General features: G+C 46.9%; 1 protein-coding gene across 3 annotated transcripts in view; it reads left to right on the top strand.

Annotated features, from left to right (window-relative positions):
- CHD1 (chromodomain helicase DNA binding protein 1) overlaps positions 1-20,789 on the top strand; it is a 1,484,343-nt gene that overhangs the window by 62,062 nt on the left and 1,401,492 nt on the right. Inside the window, exon 1 of one of the 3 annotated variants that reach the window (XM_085632545.1) lies at positions 10,542-10,624. The exons of the other annotated variants lie outside the window; for them this stretch is intronic. The gene's annotated coding sequence lies outside the window, so the exon portion shown is untranslated. Of the gene's footprint in view, positions 1-10,541; positions 10,625-20,789 lie in introns of those variants that run through there. 3 annotated transcript variants of the gene reach the window in all.

Raw genomic sequence — 20,789 nt, 5'->3', positions numbered from 1 at the left:
CAATGTAGGAGGGGTTGCCTGCCTTCCGTGTCTACTGATCCGGATAGGTCCTGAAATGGAATCCCTTGGCGCAACCATATAATGGTCCCCCCACGCATAGGCTGAATATGTTGTGGCAAAAAAGATCCAGCGCTTGCGTAGCTTGTCTTATTCTTTCCCTACTAAGTGTGTTTCTTGCAGCAGTGTGATCTACACGTTCTACTACTTAATATATGCATACACTGCATAGCGTTTGCGCGCCGTGTGCATTCCTCCAACATTCAAGGTGATGATGGTGACTTTTCCCTTATGTGCCATGTTGCGGTATGGTGGGTCCAGGGGTGGGGTCACTGGGGGCCATACCGTGTTGAAAACCACATCCCTGGCAGAGCCTGATCTCGTGGCCTAATTGTGCCTGTAGCGCCTCAACTTTGCGCGTACTGTGCAGTGAAGGGTAACTTTCTATGTGAGACTGATGGTGATGGGTAACTACTGTGGACCTATCGCAAACGGCGATACGTCCAAACTCATTCTAGTGCTCGAAGGGAACTGTGTAATATAAGGGGGGCAGCAACGCGCTGCTGTCAGGTGTCTCTCACCAGTGGCATTTGTAGGATCATTTCGCGTCTGGTGGTCTAGGATTAAGTAAGCTATCACTTGTGGAGCTGCTCGGCTGGCCACATACCTTGACTTTCATTGTAGTGTGGCTTACTGGGTTACCCTGCATGTGTGGTCTGCTGGTTATTAATCATATCAATGTATCTGTTGTCTGCGGAGTGACCAATGGCGGGGTTATTGAGTCCACTCTGGATACCATTCCATCACTGCCCTCTTCCTCTCCTGTTGAGAAGATATGTAGACCTCTGTCCGCAGCGTTCGACACTGTTTGCCACCGCACCCCAGTGCAGCGCCTCAGCAACATCGGAATCCAGGAGAAGGCACTGGAGTGGATCATCTCCTTCCTCGCTGGAAGGACACAGAGAGTCCGCCTACCACCGTTCAGATCTGCGCCACGGAAGTCATCTGCGGCGTCCCCCAGGGCTCCTCGCTCAGCCCCACCCTCTTCAACGTCTACATGAGCCCCCTTGCGGCCATCGCACGCCAACACAACCTCAACATCATCTCCTACGCCGACGACACCCAGCTGATCCTCTCCCTGACCAACGACCCCGCCGCCGCCAGAACCAACCTCCACGAAGGGATGAAAGACGTAGCCGAGTGGATGACGACCAGCCGCCTGAAACTTAACTCAGACAAGACGGAAGTCCTCATCCTGGGCTCCTCGCCCTCCGCCTGGGATGACTCCTGGTGGCCCCCCGCCCTGGGCACCGCACCGAAACCGACAGACCACGCACGCAACCTGGGCTTCATCCTGGACTCCTCCCTCTCCATGACCAGACAAGTCAACGCCGTCTCCGCGTCCTATTTCAACATCCTGCGCATGCTACGGAAGATCTTCCGGTGGATCCCCACCGAGACCAGGAAGACGGTCACCCAGGCACTCGTCACCAGCCGACTGGACTACGGCAACGCCCTCTACGCTGGAACCACCGCCAAGCTCCAGAAGAGACTCCAGCGGATCCAGAACGCCTCAGCCAGACTCATCCTCGACATCCCCCGACGCAGCCACATCTCCGGACATCTGAGAGACCTGCACTGGCTCCCCGTCAACAAGAGAATCACCTTCCGTCTCCTCACCCACGCACACAAAGCCCTACACGACCAAGGCCCGAGCTACCTCAACAACCGCCTCAACTTCTACGCTCCCAAACGCCACCTCCGATCGACCAACCACGCCCTCGCCACCGTCCCCCGCATCCGAAGAGCAACAACTGGAGGAAGGTCCTTCTCCTACCTGGCCGCCAAGACCTGGAACACCCTCCCGACCGACCTTCGTCTGACCCAAGACCACCTCTCCTTCAGGAAGAAGCTCAAGACCTGGCTGTTCGAGCAGTAGCGGCAAACCCCCCCCCCCCCCCCCCCCCCCAAGCGCCTTGAGACCCTTCGGGTGAGTAGTGCGCTGTATAAATGCCTTGATTGATTGATTGATTGGTAGGCAAAGACGGTCGAAGCTCGACGGCAGCCTGTAGGGCTCACCATCACTCGGTCATGATTTGTTCCAGATCAAGAGACCCCATGGACTGAGCTTTCGTGCCAGGGTGGTCCTTCTGCCCTGTTTCGGGCGGCGCCTGATGCCGCGTTGTGTCTTTGGAAGCCTGTGGACCTTTTCATTCCCCCTGATGTGCTTCTGACTGTGTTGGTCTGCCCAGTCGCGGGCTTCTTCTGTGTCTGTGAAAAATATGGTGGACCCCTCATACATGATTTTAAGTCAGGCTGGGAACAGTAAAGGATATTGTATCCCTTCCATTCGCAGACGGCACATGACATCGAGGAATGTGGCTCTTTGGCGCTGCACTGTTCGGGCATAGTCCGGGAAGAGCATTATTTGTTTGTTCTCCACTTGGATGGGACCATGCTGTCTGGCTGCTCTAAGCACCGCGTATCGGTCTTTTAAATTTAGAAATTTCCCCAGCATCGGGTGAGGCGGGGCTCCCGGTGGGGGTCTTTCTACTGGTACTCTGTGCGCCCTTTCGATGGAGAAGAATGCAATCTGATCTGCGGCCGGCGTAAAGGACTTGGTCCATGCCTCCGTCCGTGCATTCAACTCCCTCCAAAAGACCTAGGACGCAGATGTTGCACCGCCTCAAGCGATCTTCGAGGTCATCTATGCGTTCCTCCATGGGTGTCATGCTCCCTAATAGGTTCTGTATAGACTCTTGATGGGTTTTAACTGAGGGTTGCAGGGAGGCAATTACTTTCTCGCCCTCTGAATCTTTGTGCGCTTGCGATGGTTGTCCCTGAGTAAGGTGATATCTGTGGTGATGGTTCCAAATCTCTCTTCCATTGACACCCTCAAATGTTCGATGGCCACCAGTACTTTGTCCATCTTTTCAGAGAGGGTCAGTTCTTGCGGGGTCATGGTGTTGTGTAGGAGCGGTCTAGCCCCCACAGAGGTATCATGTGTAGTCCCCGATGGCGTCGGACATGTGGCAGCACACTGTCCGCCCATGTTGAGGGTCTGAGAACTGGTGGACCCGACTGGGGAGTCGAGTCGCTTCTCCGCGGGGGGAGGGGCACTGTGTGGCGAGACTCTGCACTGGATGGCGTACTATAGGTGGTTCTCGCGCGGTCCTCACCCTGCCCTGCTCTCTCTGCCGTGGGTCCTCTTTCTTGTCTCAGACTCTGAGACCTTACACGGTGCTTCCGGGGGCAATCCTCTGGTCAGGAATGTGCAGTGACATTTGGTAGCCGCCGACTTATCGCCCGAAGGACCTGTACTCAGCTCCTTCTATGTGGTGGTGGGGATGGGTGCTGAGAACGCCTGATGGGTGCGCCTTCGCGGGCCCTCACACACCGCCTTTAGAGTTTCTTCCTCGCTGCATTGTCCGATCTCTGGCAGGGTCCTGATGTGTACTGTGCATTGCCACTAGGACACCGGTTGCCCCTCTCACTCCCAAGTGCTCCCCTGCGCCGTGCAGATGCCAGCACTCTTGCACTTGTGGGTTCAGTATACGGGAGAAGGGGGGGGCGGCAGGACCGTGGCATGCTAGCAGACTGCCGCGCACCGCCCGCAGAGTCTCTCTGCCGCTGTTGTGGTCTGATATGAATCGGGTGCTTTCGCTGGGGTATTCCTCATTTTCCGCTGAGATATTCGGCGATCTTAGGGCGCCTGACCTGGCGCTCTGGCTGCCATATTAAGTTCAGGCACCCTGGCACAGACCTCTTCAAGATTTCCGTGTCTGATCCCACTCTCGCATCCACCAGTATCCAATGTGGGGGGAAGGGGTCAGAGCGGTGGCGGGCTGCAGTGGACGAACGCTGAGGAACTAGTTAATATACCCCATTTCTCCTCCGCCTCACCTCTGTAATTAGAATAGCCTGCGCCAGTGAGGGAGGTATATGCTAGCTCGCTGTGACACCCCTGACTAGGCTGCTGTTGGGCTATGTTCTGGATCAGGCGCCGCCTGGGGGTATTTGTCGATCTTAGGATCTTTGACCCAGCTAGTCAGCCGCCATTTTGACTCCAGGCACGCCTGGGTGCTGAGTTTTCGGCGTCTTCGCATTCTTGGCCCTCGCGCTCTCAGTGGTCCCTGTGTCCCCAGGGTTTCCGGCGCGAGCCGCCTCCGCTGCAGGCCCCTGCGTTTCCTGCGAAGTTAATCCCGCACCCGCATTCATCAGGGTCCGATGTGGGGAGGAGGGGCGTCGGAGCTATTGCGGGCTCTGGTGGTCGGCCGTTGTTGAGCTGATTAGTATGCCTCGTTCTACCCCCTCTTCACCTCTGCAGGGGGATGGTTTTCGCCTCTGAGGGTGGTCTCTGCCGGATCAGCGATCGGAGAGCCGTCTTGCAGTGTGGGTGTTCATCCCAGAGTCTCACCGTCGCCAGTTTGTGTTGAGGGCCATTGGTGCCTTGAGCCCAGTTCCTTAGCTCTGCTTGGCTGTCAGCAGGTGCGGGACCCGGTGCTGGGCTCGCACGGTGTTCTGAGAGCTGTGGGGTCGATTTTCTGACAGTTAGGCACTCTGTATCGAGCAGGATGCATGCACTGGAGGCGGAGCTCTAACCCAGTATGTCCGCCATGGTAGCCAGCTTGGCCACGCCCTCTTTTACGACTTTCATTGCATGGCTGAAGAACCTGGTCGTTCTTGTCCGCACTGCGCATGTACTTGTTGTACTCACGTAAACAGGTGGGCTTGTGGACTTGAAGTTTTCTCCTCCTGAATTGTAGTGAGCACGTACACATCACGCCTAACTGAGAACTTAATTGCGAGCAGTTCGTTGGAACGTAACGCAGTGCTGTGGGCTTTCTGGAGCGACGTGCAAACAGGCTTCTGCGGGAATGCTTTGCGGCGACAAATTGTACCGCAGGCCACAGTGCCAGCTTTGTAGAGCTCACTGAACAGCTCTACTCCTGTATAGAAATTGTCCACATAAAGGTTATAAACTTTGTGAAGGAGTGGCTGGACAAGCTCCCATACAATCTTTCCTGTTACCCCTAGCGTGGGAGGGCAATCTACAGGGTTTAGAGTTGTGTTCTTCCCTGTATACACTCTAAAGCTGTACACATAGTCGAGCGTTCACACAGTATGTACAGCTTGATGCCATAGCGAGCTCCTTTGCTCGGAATGTACTGCCTGAACCGCAGTTGCCCTTTATACAGTATCAAGGACTCATCGATTACTATATTCTTCCCAGGAGTATAAACCTCTGGAAACCTGGTAGACAAATGTTCAACGACAGACCAAATTTTGAACAACCCGTCATGGTCTGTATGGTCCCTGGGCAATGCAGAGCAGAATTGTCATTGAAATGCAGCATACGCTGCAATAGCAAAAAAATGATCTCTGCTTATATATGATGCGAAGATGGGGGTTAATCAAACCATGCGAGTAGACCAGTAGGACAGCAAGTGTAAATTCACTTGTGTTTCCTAGAATGATGCCAGAGAGGGCCTCCATGCTCCCTCAGAAATAGTTCGGCCCGCAAATTTGTTTGCTGCACAATTACATCAAGTAAGTCAACATCCAGAAAGCAATGGACGTATTCAATTAACAATAAATTAGCCAAATCAATTTTAAATCCAGCCTCGCTAGTGAAAGGCAGAATTTGGGGCTGAACTAAACTGGGAGGCTGCCAAGAGAGCACCCATTCCCACAAGGGCTGACCTGCCTGCATGACATCCCTGGTGTCTAGTGGGGTGTCCTGGCCGTGGATTGCAGTGCTCCCGCAATCCACGTCCAGGAAACCCTTTCAGGAAGGCCTCGTTTGAAAGGGGGGACTCTCCCCTTTCAAACAAGCACTCCCTGAAACCTGGGTAGGCCGTTTTCAGCCTGTTTACCCCATCGGAGTAGAGCGTGGCCTTACCTGCTGCTTCCTCTGCTCCTGTGGGGAATACTGTGATGTCGGTTCCTCGCAGTGCGCTGACGTTACAGATGGGCGGGACGGGGGAACAGGGAGAGATGCGGAAAGCCTTCCGCGTCTTCCCCAAGGGGTTAAAAAAAAAAACTCTGCTGCATTGCATCAGATGATTAAAGGGGGCCCTCCCTGGGGTCGGCCAATGGATGTGCACCGCGCCCGTGAGTTGGCACTTGGGTTGGCCCTTAGCCGTCGCAAGCAGCAAACGGGTTAGATTACCAGTGCATTTACAAACAAGGAACCACCATGTACGAAGTAGCCTTACTCCTGTCCCAAATGGGACAGGCTAACTTTACCGATGGAGGCTCATCCCTTCGTAATAGGAACATATGTCACTCCAGACATTTTCCCATGCAAAGCAGATCCGGCTTAACAATTTTTGCTGAATTACCCACTTGTCTGGGCTAGGTTTCATTATTATAAAGTTAGTCTTGTTCTTTAATGGCACTTCTACTACGAGTGATTCAAATTAATTGCACCTTTACAGTCCATCATATTTTTCCTCATTGTCACTTCGTGTGAATGGCTTAGGTATGCCCTGATGTGGGTCCTGCAGCTCGGCGTGCCATTGGAACGAATGGTGCGATGCACCAATAAAGTTGAAACATGGCTGGGGTTACTTGTCTTGTTTTCTTGTGCAGAGGGACATTGCCTAGCAGAGCGGTTTTTAAACCTTTTGACTTCTGTGGACCCCCAGTTAATTACTATGGGAACCCGAGGACCCCAACCCAAGACATTTCTATGATTAAAAAATGAACAAAACTACTTGTCTCTGTACTTTGTGCTGTCCTTGCACTGCTCCCACAACTTAACTTTAGGATACCAATATAATTTTTAGCCTCCAGTTTGAAATTCCTTCACCTTTACACTGTGTTTTAAAAGTTACATTTTGCTTTTTTGTGTATATACTTGATTAATCTGTGAATATTTTCTACACCGCCATGGACCCTCTGAGTAGGTGTTGCAGACCCCAGGTTAAGAACTACTGGCTTTGCGGTTGTGGCTGGGCTGTCCCATTTGTAACGAATAAAGACTGTCTTGCATAGCATTGGTACCGTTCTGCAACGGCTCAGAGAGCAACAAAAAGTGAGAAGAACTGCTTCCCAAGCTATTTGCCATTGGTTAACATTAACTCAAGCCTTTTCTTCCATAGTGTTTTTCCCAGAACTGGACAAAGTACTTAAGATGAGGTTTCAAGAACTGAATGCAAAAATGTTTGACCTCCATAAATTAATGCAGCACCCTAGAGGAGGTCTCCACAACTGGAAGCAGTACCCAGCTCTTAAGATAATAAGCCTATGTTGCCTCCCAGAATGTCAGACTATATGCCAGATTTGGCCTTTATGGTGAATAAAACACTCCAGATAAGTTCTCTAGAACTGGAGTTTGTGCTCCAGATGTTCACTTAAGCACCCGACACAGTAAGCCTGAGGTTGCCTTGTCGTATAGTGTGCCAGAGGTGACAAAGTATTTAAAGTGCTCCAGCTGAGCCACTGAGATCTTGGCATTTCACTTCATATAGGGCTACCCGTTCTTGATACCCTCCAAAACTGGACTCACTTCAGATGTAGTTTTAAGAACGTCGGACAGTATGAGATATGTTTTTTTAAAAATTAGTAGAACACCAAGTGTGAGGCAACAAGAAATATACACCATGTCAGAGGAGGCCTCCAGAGCTGCACAGAGGACTCCAAACACACTTCCCAAATGTTTCTCCATTTTCTGTTTTTATCATTTTTTTAAATATGTTTTTTTATTGCGAATTAGAGTGGTCATACGTTATTCAAATTCTTCAATCAATTTAAGCAGTGTTAAATACAGTATTACATACTTTCAAAACTTTTCGAATTAGATCTTAAGACCGAGAAGATGAGATTAAAAGAGACCCTCGTGGCTAGAGGTTTAAAGACACATAGCCGAAAATAATTTCTGCACACAAAATAGTCACGATGTGTACCTTTGTTCTAAAACAGCTGAAGGAATGTCTGATTTACTTGATTCAGCCCTTGTTCCCCTTTAATTTTAATATTGCTGATTCAGTTTGTGTCCACCAATCCTTTAAGGGTGGAGGTATCTTTTTTTTTTATTGATACTCATGCAAAACAACAATAATAGTAATTGATATTAATTCAGACATATCTTTTTAAAAAAAAATCTGTTTTCACCCCCAATATTATATCCGTTCTTGTTAGCGTCAGGTTGCATGAAAATACAAGAACCAAGTAATAGGCCAGTATCCACTGAGATGTGGACAAATAGCAAACTCTGTCATCTGCAGATTACACACATATTAGACACTTTAAAAACAAAAATTGAGTTGTTAATGCACCACTTGGCACATTCTTCTTGTGAAAAGTGAAGCGTTCTGCTGTTTTAGACTGCTGAAGCTTTAGTTTAACAGAAGTTACCAGATAACTAATCAGATTAAGGGCTTCTTCTACATCTTCTGACTGGATTATCTGCCCAGTTTTAACACTCCATTTATGTATGGGCCAGCTCAGTAATATCTTATCTTGTTTGTGCTCATTAATTTATATAGTTCATTAATTGATTCAGAACTCTAGTGGAGTAGATAAGTGCTAATTCATGGTTTTGAGTGCATAGTCACATATATGCAATTTTTTTCAATTAAAAAGCTACTTTGCTGCACTTTAAACCCAATTTTAGGTCCGCATATGTGGAATCCAAATACATCATTTAATTGTCTAATAGATTGTATTCCCTATCAATGCCATGTACTGTCTACTGAGTCATGAAAGATGGGCGGCAGAGAAGGGTTACCCCAGAGAGATGCTGATAATGGGAATCTGACACTCTTTACACCTTTCCCCTCCATATTGTCAGAACATAGTTTATGATCTTGAAGTGAACCCGTTTCAAATAATTGGGGGTGGAGGGGTCAGTGTATCTACATAGGTGATACCTCCTATTTACACCCATGGCTATTCGATAGAATAACAAAAACGCAAGAGATCTATCGGTAAGAAAGCAGCAAATGTTATGTCAGAAAACTGTCCAGAAGTGGGTCTTGAAGATGGGTAATGACCACCCCCTTATGATGGAGTAACCTAACATATCTGAGATGTGTGCCCTCTGATAACTCCAAACGAGAATACCTACTGCAGCATCTAAGCTTTTGAAAAAAAGAATTAGGTACGCAAAGTGGAAGTGCTTGAAAAAACAGAGCAATTCGGGTAGGCTATTCATTTAAGCGATATTACATTGAAATATAATACTTGTAGGCAGTCGATTCCAGAGGCACATGTTGGCTATACATTGTTTTTAGCAACGGCTCATAGTTCAGTCGTGGGATATTATTTAAACAGCTGTTAATCATAACTCCTGGTATATGGCTTACTCAAAGCTTTTATCGTTATTTCTGTGCACCTACATTCAAATTGCTCTGCCCTGCCATATTCTTTATCCACAATGAGATCGTTCAGTGTGAGTACTGATGAAAGTACAAGGGAAGCTAGCACTGCTGGTGCCCATTACGTACCAGTGCTATATGTTAGTGAAGCTTGGTTACACCTTTCCTTCATGCAAAAGGCAAAATGTTTGGCTTTGCCGATGTCCTCATAACAGAATGTTTAGCCGACCAATTAATTCATTTGTTTTTGACAAAGTGGTAATACTGAAACGTAGGTAATGGCAAGTCTTGACACTTGAGGAAAATGGCACTGTTGATTTCTTTTTATAAACGTTGGTAGAGTGTATAGCAGTGGGATGAAGAGTACTGCATTGAGTGAGAGAGTGTTGCTCTCTTGGTGTTCACACTCGCTCAATGCCCCTTCAACATTAGTGCTGTGACATGGTAAGAGCTGACCCAATCGTATAGTTTTTCAAAAAAGGTGTACTTTTTTTTTTTCTCTTTCCACTGAATCTTGGGTTTTATGTATCTCAGCCTGTTTTAGCTAGCCATGAATGGGTTAACCCAACCTGTCCAGCTCACGGTTCTCAGCGGTATCTGGACAACACGCCTGAAGTTCACTGAGTGATAGGAGCAGTTCACTTTACACAGTGGTACCTCTACCTGCAACATCGGCGCTGTAACATGCGAGATGAGTGGATACAGCTCTGTGGTGCCCACAACCTTCCAAATATAAATGTGACTCGATTCTTCTCTGGAATCCATCCTACCAAAAGCGTTACGAGGAGGTAAAAGCATGCCTGTGAGTGCCTCAGCCTGGTACAGCCTAGTTTTGGAAGGCAGGTTTCTAAATGCTGTACAAGCTCCAAGCCCAACAGCCCAACTGCAGCATTCAAGTAACCCAGGATAATGCAGAATGTGTGCTGGTTCGGACACAGGTGGGGTGCTCGGTATTGTCACTTCGAATAGCTGGGTATTTAGGGCTAAGAATTAAGTGAAGATTGGAGGATGGAATGAGATTTTAAGCTGCCAAGAGTCGGTTCTTAGAGAAAAGTAGAAAGTTCTCAGGAGGATGTTGCCCCTGTATACGTTGGGGATTTAGTAAAGTGGGGAAAAACCAACACAAACTGAAATTTTGGGATCGCTGTAAAGTGTTTTTCTACTATACATTCCTGATGGTTATTTCCTCTAGTGAAATGAGCTGGTTTTCTTACAGATGCTAGAGGACAGGAAGTACCTAAAGTCCTCTTTGTATCCGCTCTCATTGGAGGGCAACCGGATTGTCTGTAAGAGCAAGGCATAAGGTAAAAGATGGTGGATGTGTACAAGTGTGTTTTTTGTCGCATCATGCTTGCTTAAGTCTGCAGCAGTTCATGATATTACTGATGACTGGGGAACTAATAGGTGTTATGGAAAGCTGTAACTGAAAGCCGCAGTGGGTTTCTTGGACTACTACAGAATGCACAGATACCCTAGACCAGCAGTGGGTGCACGGCCTGCTTTTTTTAATATATGGAAAAGTCAGCTACCATACAGTCTGTGAAGAGGGCAATGACTGAAAGCATTTATTTAAAAAAGAGACATGTGGAGGGAATCTAACCCCTTTGGACCAATTTGATTTTTAGATCGCAAGTACTATTCTATAAACTAGGAAAATGGAGGCTCGAGCGGTTGTTTAAGTTCATGGGGATTAGTCCCATTAAACAGGCAGGCTTCAGGGCTTGCACTCAATGCTGACGTCAGCACTGACCCTGGATAAATGTGATGTTGCTTTGTCTACTTCCACAGACTTTTAATGCAGTTAACAGGGCAGTAGTAGAGTACAAGCTTGCAAATCCTATTCCTTCTGTCTTGTTAGACATTTTAAAAAAGTATTCCATTTGGAAACTTGGTTACATATTTAAATCAAGAATTAGATAAGTCAATTCATAATAGTATAAAGAAGTGTTTTGTCTTGGCATCACCACGATTACTTATTTTCCCTCCAACTGCGGTGTTGACAGTTTGTGCCTTTGATGTATGCTTATGATATTGCTTTAACTAAAATGAATGCCATACATGCATACTGTTTTGCCAGTAGACTACAGAGTTACATGAACAAGATTGAGGTTACTATTTTGGCAAACAACCTAGTGATCATTACGCGCAAGGTGGCTGTCTTGGAAGGATCATTGGCAAAAAATTCAGTCGGGGGGGATCATTTGTCTCCCAAGACGTAGGTTGCTTTAAGTCGCTGTGTGTAGGCATTTTCAATAGACCTTCTATAAAATCACGCAGAGGGAGGATTGAAATTGTAGCTTTTTACTAGGGTGAGTACTTGACACTGAGCAGGAAATTCAGATAGGATTTGCTGGAGGAATAATATTTTAAATATATCAGTGGTCTTCCCAAAGCGCAAACATCCAAGCATGTGTGTTGAGCTGGATCAAAGCTCCCTGGTGCATTAAGCCATGAGTAAATTGTTTCTTGACAACACAAAGTTAAAAAAAAAAAATGTCAGTCCTAAGACAACCATTTTCAGGAATTACTTCAGGGGAAGCAACATTTCTCAGAGTTTCTCTTTAATTAGGAAGGCACTTGATATTAATAGCAGTTTACTGCTGTAGATCAAGAACATATTGGTTTTTGGTGGGTCATTATAAAGCCCATGTTAAGGGTCTTCAGAATCAGGTGAGAAGAGTTAATGTCATCAAATATGAATGTCAGGGCTGTTTATATGATTTCTTTACTTTTAAGTTTCTTATCCATTCAGTTATCCGGAGAAACATTGATTAGCTTCTTAGGCTTGTACCCTTAAAGTTGAGGTAGATCCAATATAGTTCTGTGTAAGGATGCTGCAAAGTATTAGAAAAACAATTGTATTTGTGGGAGGGGCATAAGTATGTTAAACATCTCTTATTGATCTGTGTGTTATCAGAGATTAGGATGAGGAATATGTACCAATTGCTATTTGATATGAAATTAAAATGTGTAAACATACAGCAAGCCTCTTGAATAAATGTCTCGCTCTTGATGTGTTTGGTCACTTATGTGTATACATTGGGCCACTATAGATTATTCATTACTATCCCCTTATATAGTTTTGGAAGCTTGTTTTCTCAAAATCACTCCTGCTAGGATGTCTCAATTGGAGGGAATTGTTTCAAAGTTACTATTTAGAGCAAAGAAGGAAATTCAAGACCTAGACAGGGCTCAATTGAGAAATACTTTACTTGCCATGCATAGATAAGAGCTGGTTTTAAGCTAGGGTTTACCTAAAATATTTCTGATACCTATAGCTGGTCCTTGAGTATATGCAGAACTAGAAACAAAAGGAGGTGGTGTGGTGTGGTGTTAATGACTTTCTTGTGTTGATTCTTTCTCAGTGGTAGAATTGATTTAAAACCACTGTAGCTGTTTGTAGTGCTAATACCAAGTTAAACAGAAAATCAATGATTTGTGTTTTTTTTTTTTTAATGCATGAATGCATAGTTCCAAGATCTGAGTTTAGAAATGGATTCCTCAGGATGTATAGGGAGTAAATCAGAAAGAGTAAATAAGTAATCAGAACATCACTTCATAAAAACAGCTTCCTTTTATAGTGCCTACTAAGACCGATGTTCTTCTTCTAGCTTTGTTAACATTGTAAGCAGCCTGTAGACTTAAATTAATTCTGCAGTTCTTAAAGAATGTTTGCAGAAGATGCTTGTAGAAAACTAGAAACAACCGGCTATTGACACCACCTCTTAATTACATGATAAGCTTCCTGACACTTTATTGTGCAAATTCCCTGACTCAGGTCAATGTGAAATTCTGCTTGGTACCTTTTATGTGTTTATGAAGTGTCCCCTTAAAACGTACATTTTGACACATGTTTGCAGAGGTCAACAGTGGTACTTAATTCACTGGATTGGGGATCTGGATTATCCCCACAGGCCGTCGTCCTAACCAAATGATTTCAGGACTGACTTCCTGTTATGTCCCTTCAGGCCAGCTTAAGCATTCATGCAGTGTAAGTGGACTGGTGATGGACTGATGACGTTTTGATGGTGAGAATGCCATGTTTATTTTGTGGACTCTTCCAGGCTTAATCCTATGGCTCTGCAACATCCATCATCTATGGGTCCTGTCACTGTGCTTTGGCTCCAGTTTAATTGCAGCTTGGCATGGTTCAGGTGGGGTGGCTGCGCGCTCTGTGCACGGCTTTGCAGTTAATGTGCTGAGCTGTTCTCTTCCCTGCCCGGTTAACCTGCATCACCCATCCTGTCTGAGTCCGGGCTTGGTGGCCAGACTGGCTGCAGACTCTCCATTTGACTACAGTTTTGATCTACTGCTGATTGGTATCACTTTCATAGAGTTAATTGGTAGAAAGAGGACAAGGTTAGATGAGATATGAAGAGCACGTTTTATCAGTATGTTAGTTTTTAAATTCCAGTGCTGCCAAGTCCAAATGAACCTATAACCTAGTTTCTGTTGTATGTAATACTACATTATTTATTCTACAATTGATTTTTCGATTCCTTTAACCTGTTTGATCAAAATATTTGTGATTTTTTTTTTTTTTTGGGCTGCAATTTTTCGGTTGGAAGCTATAGTTATATTGGCACAAATATAGTCTTGATCTCTAAGATTACATCTAATATAACATTACCTTTGACAAAATGTTAAGAATATGTTCCCCAGGGGGGATACCCCTGGAATGCGCCCACCTTCTCCGCTGTTATTTCCATTAGTACAAAAAACGCTAAACTACGGCTGACCACTGGTTCAGCACCTCTATCCAAGTAATGCAGTATATAGAAGTCCTGTGCAATCAACCTCCGAGTCCCGCCGCAGTTTGGCATCACTGGAATCCAGACAAATAATTTGAGGTTATGCAGGGAGCACTAAGAAAGGAGTCGCACTCAGTTACATAAGTCCTTTACATTTCTTTTATTCTTCTTAGTGACACAGACGATTAGACATCAGCCAACGCTTTTCGTTCCTATCAAAAAAGGAACTTCATCAGGGCTGAAAGAAATTGACATGAGACAGCACATGAATACTCACAACACTTAAACACACTACAATTATTACACATATAAATACACAAAGATATGTACATAATACAATTCTAATCATAAATTTATAAACACACTGTTCTTATTGTGTTAACTGAAGACAACATATAACCTAAACACACAACTCCCAAAAACATTTTTTTAATAAAAATACATATATATTTGCACAAACATCACATGATGAAACCTGATATATAAAAAACAGACATATATGTATATATTACAAAAGATACCATACAATATTTTTATTTTAAAGATTACATAGATCCAGAAACAATACACAAAATAAAAAGAGAAAAATAGAAATTAAACAATAGAAGAAAAAATAGAAGCATATCGCAAAAAGTGCTTTTAAGAGGAATAGTAGATAAGAACGCTCACAAACAAATAAAGGGTGGGAAAGAAACCAAAAAAGAGAAACCCCAAACTTCACAGTAAATTAAATTGAAACAAAAGGTACGAAAAGACAATAGATAAAAAATCTAAACTAATAATCAACCACCAACAACAATATATACAGGCTCACCTAGATAATTAAAGTGAAATACTCTGAATAAACAAATGTATAGGATCCGAATATGTTCAAAAAGAAGAGAGAAGGAGCCCCACAATAGGGGTTGGAGGTAGTACACTCCAGCCATGGTAATCTGTAAGATAATATTACAGAACCCCATTGTAAACATGTAGCAGTGGCCACAAATCTCCAGTCATAAAGTAATCTTCTTTACTTAGACCTACTTCACTATAAAACCATGCAAAGTTGCACATCGTCTTTTCCTTTCTATGCAGGACTAGACAGATAGTCCTATGTCAGTTTCATTTAATTTAAAAAATGGTTGCCATCTTGTAGAATAGGTTTCATGTCAAAGCTGGAAGAGAGCAGGATGGCCCATGTCTAGCCAAGTAATTACATTTGAAAATGGCAACAAGACAACCCCATCAATCAAGGTTCCAGCCCGTGAGCACTGACACCAACCGCGTGAGCTCATACAGCTGAAGATAATAGTTCCATCTATCGCTTCTTGCAACTAAAGATGTTAAGACCAACCAACCGGCACCACACTACAGGGACAGAGAGCTCATTGGCAGCCCCAATGGTGCGCATGTAAAGAAGAGCAGCAGTTGATATTATCAAGGGGGCGAGGAAGACACAGTGTGTGTAATTTGAGGCAAAGAACCACTTTGAGACACGGTTGGCTAGCCTGTCAACTCACCACAAATCTGGGCAGGCCCCTTCAGTTATGAACCTCTTTGCAGCCACTTCCAAGGAGGCCGGAACAAGAGAAGGAAAACACTCAACCTCCAACCGGGTGTAACCGGTCCCACTACACTGCTCCCACGGGAGCTGCAGACATGTGACCCACAGTGCCCCTCATCTTCGCCGGCAGCGAGCACTTCGACTATACCAAGGTTCTGGTCGTACTGAGGGTTGGGCGGAAGGCAAAAACCACTGCTACTCTACTTCGTGGGGAGCCAAATACCTCCGTCGAAGCCAGGCAGGCCGGTGAGGGATCGTCTGCGACCGATGCACCTTAAAGACGTCCACGGGGCCTGACTATCTCTGGCCAGGCAGCGGCAGCGAAACTTGGTCATAGGCCGATCCAGACCTGTGCAGACTCTTCATAAATGACTTGTGCAGTTTAGCCCTTTATGAAACATAGTCAATTTTTTTACAAATAGTCAAACCCTCATGGGATTTTACGCCCTGGGGTGGCAAATTTTACAGGAAAATAAACAAAATTTGTGGTTATAAACCCCAAATTCGCAGTATTTTTGTGGCAAGCAGAAAATGTGCCTGCCACAAAAATACCTTTCAGGCCTTGGTCTGTCACTGCTGGAGACTCTGCCAAATCAGTCTGTGACAATGTACAGAAGCACGTCACATCTGGCCTGGTGCCAGAGTGCACATTTAAAACTGAAAACTCTGCTGTCTCTGGCATCTGCCAACCTCCATTCCTTCTAAACGTGCACAGAGCAGCAGGGGGGAATGGGGGGGGGGTTGTAGGGGAGTAAACATGACTCTGTAGGGGGAATGTATGGATCCATCCTGGACCCATTCCAGTCCAGGATGGATCCTGGACTGGAATGGGTGTTTAGACCGCATGAGTCAGACGGTGGGGGTGTAGAAGATTCAAGGGGCTGCAGGGAGATAGCGAGTCCCACAAGACAAAGAGAAGTGGGGACGGAGGGGGGTCTCTGGAACAGAGAGGTACTTAGAGAGCCAGGTTCAGCCTCGTAGCACAGGAGGAAGGCCCTGTACATTTGCAAGGTGTTAACAGGTAGGTAATGAAGAAACTTAACACCTCTATTGCCAGCTGGCCTTTTGCTCACCCTTCTTTCTTTGTCTCAGTGGCAGCGCAGACTCAATGACAGGAGCATCATCCTTTTTCATTTTTTTAAATGACTATGTTTACAGGTACTTATTTAAAGATTACTTCATTTGTATAAAAGTGCAATGTTTTTGCCAGTAGCAAAATTGTGATATCCTAAGGGGGTCTGAACAGTTAGATCAACAAGGGTCATCTTACTGCCTGGAAAGATCAAAGTCCATCAAGTTATCTATCTTGATGCCCTTAGACTCTTCTGTTTTTCTTATCCTTTATATGGTCTAAATTAAAATGTGCTTGAAACTCTGAAGTACTGTGTAATGAAAAATTTCCTAGCTATTGTAACGGAAAGTTTCAGTTCTATTAAGGACTCGGAGGCGAGGATTATGCTATTCTTTCTTCACTTTATTGAATAGCAGCCATTTGAAGTTAAAATAAAACAAACTCCTATTCCCATGTAACATCGGGAATAACAACAGTTTGAAAACAATAGAGTCCATGGATAGTGTCCTGTCCATCTGCACCAATCACGGGGCTCCAGGATCCTCATAGTCCCCTGTCACTGTCTATTCCCCCTCTTTCATCGCTCGATCAGCCAGCAAGTACACTTCACGAATCTTGTTTGTTTGAGTCGCCTGTAGAAAGCAAGTAACATAGTTTAAGCGACAGCAATGGTTAAGGGTTAGCCCTGTAGGGGGAAATAGTCACAAGTACATAGTCAGGGAAAACGCAGTCAGTGTGAACATCAGCGAGCTAAAAGATTTTACTTACACAGTATGAGGGTGGGAAGGTCTCAAAAGGACTTGTACCCTGGGTGGGATAATCCTCGCCTCAGAGTCCTTAATAGAGTTGAAACTTTCCGTTACGATAGCTAGGAAATGTCAGGACCGGAGGCGAGGATTATGCTAGTTTAAAGCTTGCTCATCACCAAGTGAGCCATGTCAATAACCGGTTTGAAGTAAAACCGCTTAAAGGTAGAGTCTGAAGTCCAGTCTGCTGCGTTCAGATTGTCTACTAGACTAGCTCCCAGGGTAAATGCTTTAGAGGCCATTGCTCCTCCGGTGGAGTGAGCCCCGAAGGCCTGTAAGTCTATGCCTGCTTCCTGCATTACCCATCTTACCCAAAGGGGTGGGTGGAAGGGGGGGTGGTGGGGGGGGGGGGGGTGGGTGCGGGGAGGAGACTGCTCTGTGTGGCTTCTTGAGCGCAATGAGCAGTTGACGTTCTCCTGGAGGACTAAATTACTCTCACATTTCCTTGTATGCTTTGAGGCAAGAGACCACACATAGTTTCGGAGAATCCAGAAAGGCAGGGTAAGAAATGGTTTTCGTTATACATTTTGTTTGTCTACGGATCGTGAAGGTAACCCCTGTAGGAGAGAAGATCCGACCTAAGACGTCCAGGGCCCTGACGTCCGAAACCTGTCTGCAAGAGATAAGGCAGAGTAGCATGGCAAGCTTCGCCGAGAGCTCCTTCCTGGAAAGGAATCTTATCGGCTGCCATGATAGAGACAGGTTGAAAACCTGATTGACGTCCGAGAGTTGGGAGAACCGTGGCTCCTGAGGCAAAGAGAGACGGATGCCTCTGCGTAGGCGACAGACCATGGGGTGTTCACCCGCCGGAGAGCAGTCCACCATGGTGTGGCCTGCTGAAATAGCAGAGCGGAAGGTATTCATGCTTCTATAAACCAAATCCTCTTCCCCTAGGGTGGCCAAAAAATTGAGAATGGAAGCCACAGCTGCTGCCACAGGATTGAGACCCCGTTGCACACACCAACGAAACCACCTTCTCCAGGTGGAGCGGTTGCGCTTGACGGTACTATCGGCCCAGGCCTTGGACATTAACTTCTCAGCCACTCCCGAAAGGCCTGGGAACGCCCATCATCCCTGGTAATCCGCCAATCCATCAGGGCTAAGGAGCCTTGGGTGATGAGCTTGTGGGGATTCTTGTCCGGACTCAGAAGAAGAGCTGGAAAGCGGGGGAGAGGGATTGGAAAATCCCAAGAAAGTTCCAGAAGAACTGGAAACCAAACTTACGATCTCCAAATTGGCGAGATGAGCACCACGTTAGCTCGCTGGCGCCGAACTTGGGGCAAAACCATCGTTATAAGGGCAAACTGGGGGAAAGGCATAGCCCGTTTCCCCCTGCCAGTCCTGCAGGAACGCTTCCGCTTCTCTGCATGTGGGTCCAACCTCCAGATGAAGAACCGGGGAAGCTGGCGATCAGTCGAGAAGCAAAGAGGTCTACCGAAAAAGGGCCCCAAATGCTCTGGAGTTACGCAAATACTTCCAGATGCAGCTTCCAGAGGCTCACGTCGTGAGAGTGGCGTGAATGGAAGTCACCTGGTTGTCTTGACCGGGAAGATACTCCGCTGTAATGGAGATCTGGTGGTCCAGGCAGTACTGCCAGAAGCTTGCCGCCAGGTCTGTTATTGCCTTCGACCGAGTGCCCCCTAGATGGTTGATATATCGGACCGCCAAGATATTGTCCATCTTGAGGAGGATGCAGGACCGGATCGAATCCATAGACCCACACTGGATCCTGAATGAGCCCGCTCAGAGCTCCAGACAGTTGATGTGTAATCGTTGTTCTTGTGGTGACCACACACCTCCCGTGGCGAAATCGCCGTACCTCGCGGCCCAGCTGGACCTGCTGGTGTCTGACACTATAATGACATCTGCCGCGGAACAGAAGATTGCGCGACCATTTCAAACCTCCATATAGGCGAGCCACCACTGAAGTTCTTCACTGGCTTCCGTGGAGAGGCTGACCACCTGTGAGTAGGAGAGACCTCTGTTGACAAAAAACAGAGTGGGCGCGGGGTAACGGGCTGCAAGGGTTCCCTGTGAAATTCTATATGGAACTCTTGTACGGTTTGCAAGACCCATGCTTCCCCCGTAATGGAAGTCCAGGTCTGGAAAAAATGCGCCAGATGACCCCCCACTTTTAGAAAGGAAGAAGGGAGAACACTCACCGGAAGAGTTGGAGGCGCCACCACCCCTGTCGCCTCTGCTTCTGCCGCGACGTCCTCTGGTCGGGTAAAAATTCCCGAACCTGGCTTGGTCCTGGTATTGACCGTTGTTGGAGCCTTGTCACCTGTGTTGGTTAGGGCGGAAGGACGAGAGGCCCCTTCCTCGTCCGGCCCCTCGGAAAACCCAAGGGTGAAACACCTTTTTTTATTGAGGATTGTGCCTTATCTAAGGACGTAAAGGTGTCCACAAACCTTCCTAACTCTTTGATAAAGGGCTCCCCAAAGAGGCCGCCCTGTGCAATTGGCCCCGCCTCCGAGTCGGCCAGGTCCCCCAGTTTTGGATTTACTTTTATGAGTAGGGACCTGCGCCGCTCTGTAGAGATGGCGCAGTTGGCGTTGCCAAGAAAAAACACTGCGCGTTGGGCCCCGGAGGAGAGGTGCTCAGGGGAGATCAGGGATCCCAACAACTTTGCCTCCTCCGCCATGTCGAGAATCTTCGTCAGCGGACCAAGGGTGTCTAGGAGCTTATCTTGGCAAGCGAGCCAAGACCTATCAATCCCCTTTTTTGGGTCTTTGACAAACTTCTGGAGGAAAGTTGCCATGTCAATGTCAGGGGTAGAAGCCACTTTGTCCTCTTGCGAGGGGCGTGTGCACTCCGCCCGAAGGCAGATGCGCGCATTGGGCTCCAGCGGCCGGCGTATCTGGCTCGCAACATACTGGCCAACTTGGTCTGAGGGAGCCCACTCAGAGGACCTCGGATGGAGGATGTCGTCAGGGTCTAGCATGTCTGCACAAAGTCTCTGCTCATCCGAAGCGGCTGCGGGGCAGGAGGGGCACCAGAGGCGAGACGGGCCAGCATTGGCGTCTTTGTTGCCGCCATCTCCATTGTCAGTGGGGTTCACAAAAAGGGTGGTACTGGCTAAGGCGATCAAAGGCATCTGCATCCACCCTAGTGTCCCGGCGTGCTTGGAAGGTGGAGGTTGGGCAGCCTGGGGGTCACTGAGGGGGTGGGGGATGGGTATTGTCCGGTAAGAGTTGTGTAGCCCTAGCCAGGTTGTCACAGGCTTGCACCAGCTGATGGGATAAGCGTTCCTCCAGAGGTGTCATGGCTTCTGCGACCGCCTTGTGGATGGAT

The sequence above is a fragment of the Triturus cristatus genome, chromosome 2_1, assembly GCF_964204655.1.
Source record: "Triturus cristatus chromosome 2_1, aTriCri1.1, whole genome shotgun sequence".
NCBI lineage: Eukaryota > Metazoa > Chordata > Amphibia > Caudata > Salamandridae > Triturus > Triturus cristatus.
The sequence above is the reverse complement of the archived record's forward strand: the minus strand, read 5'-3'. Positions and strand labels throughout refer to the sequence as shown.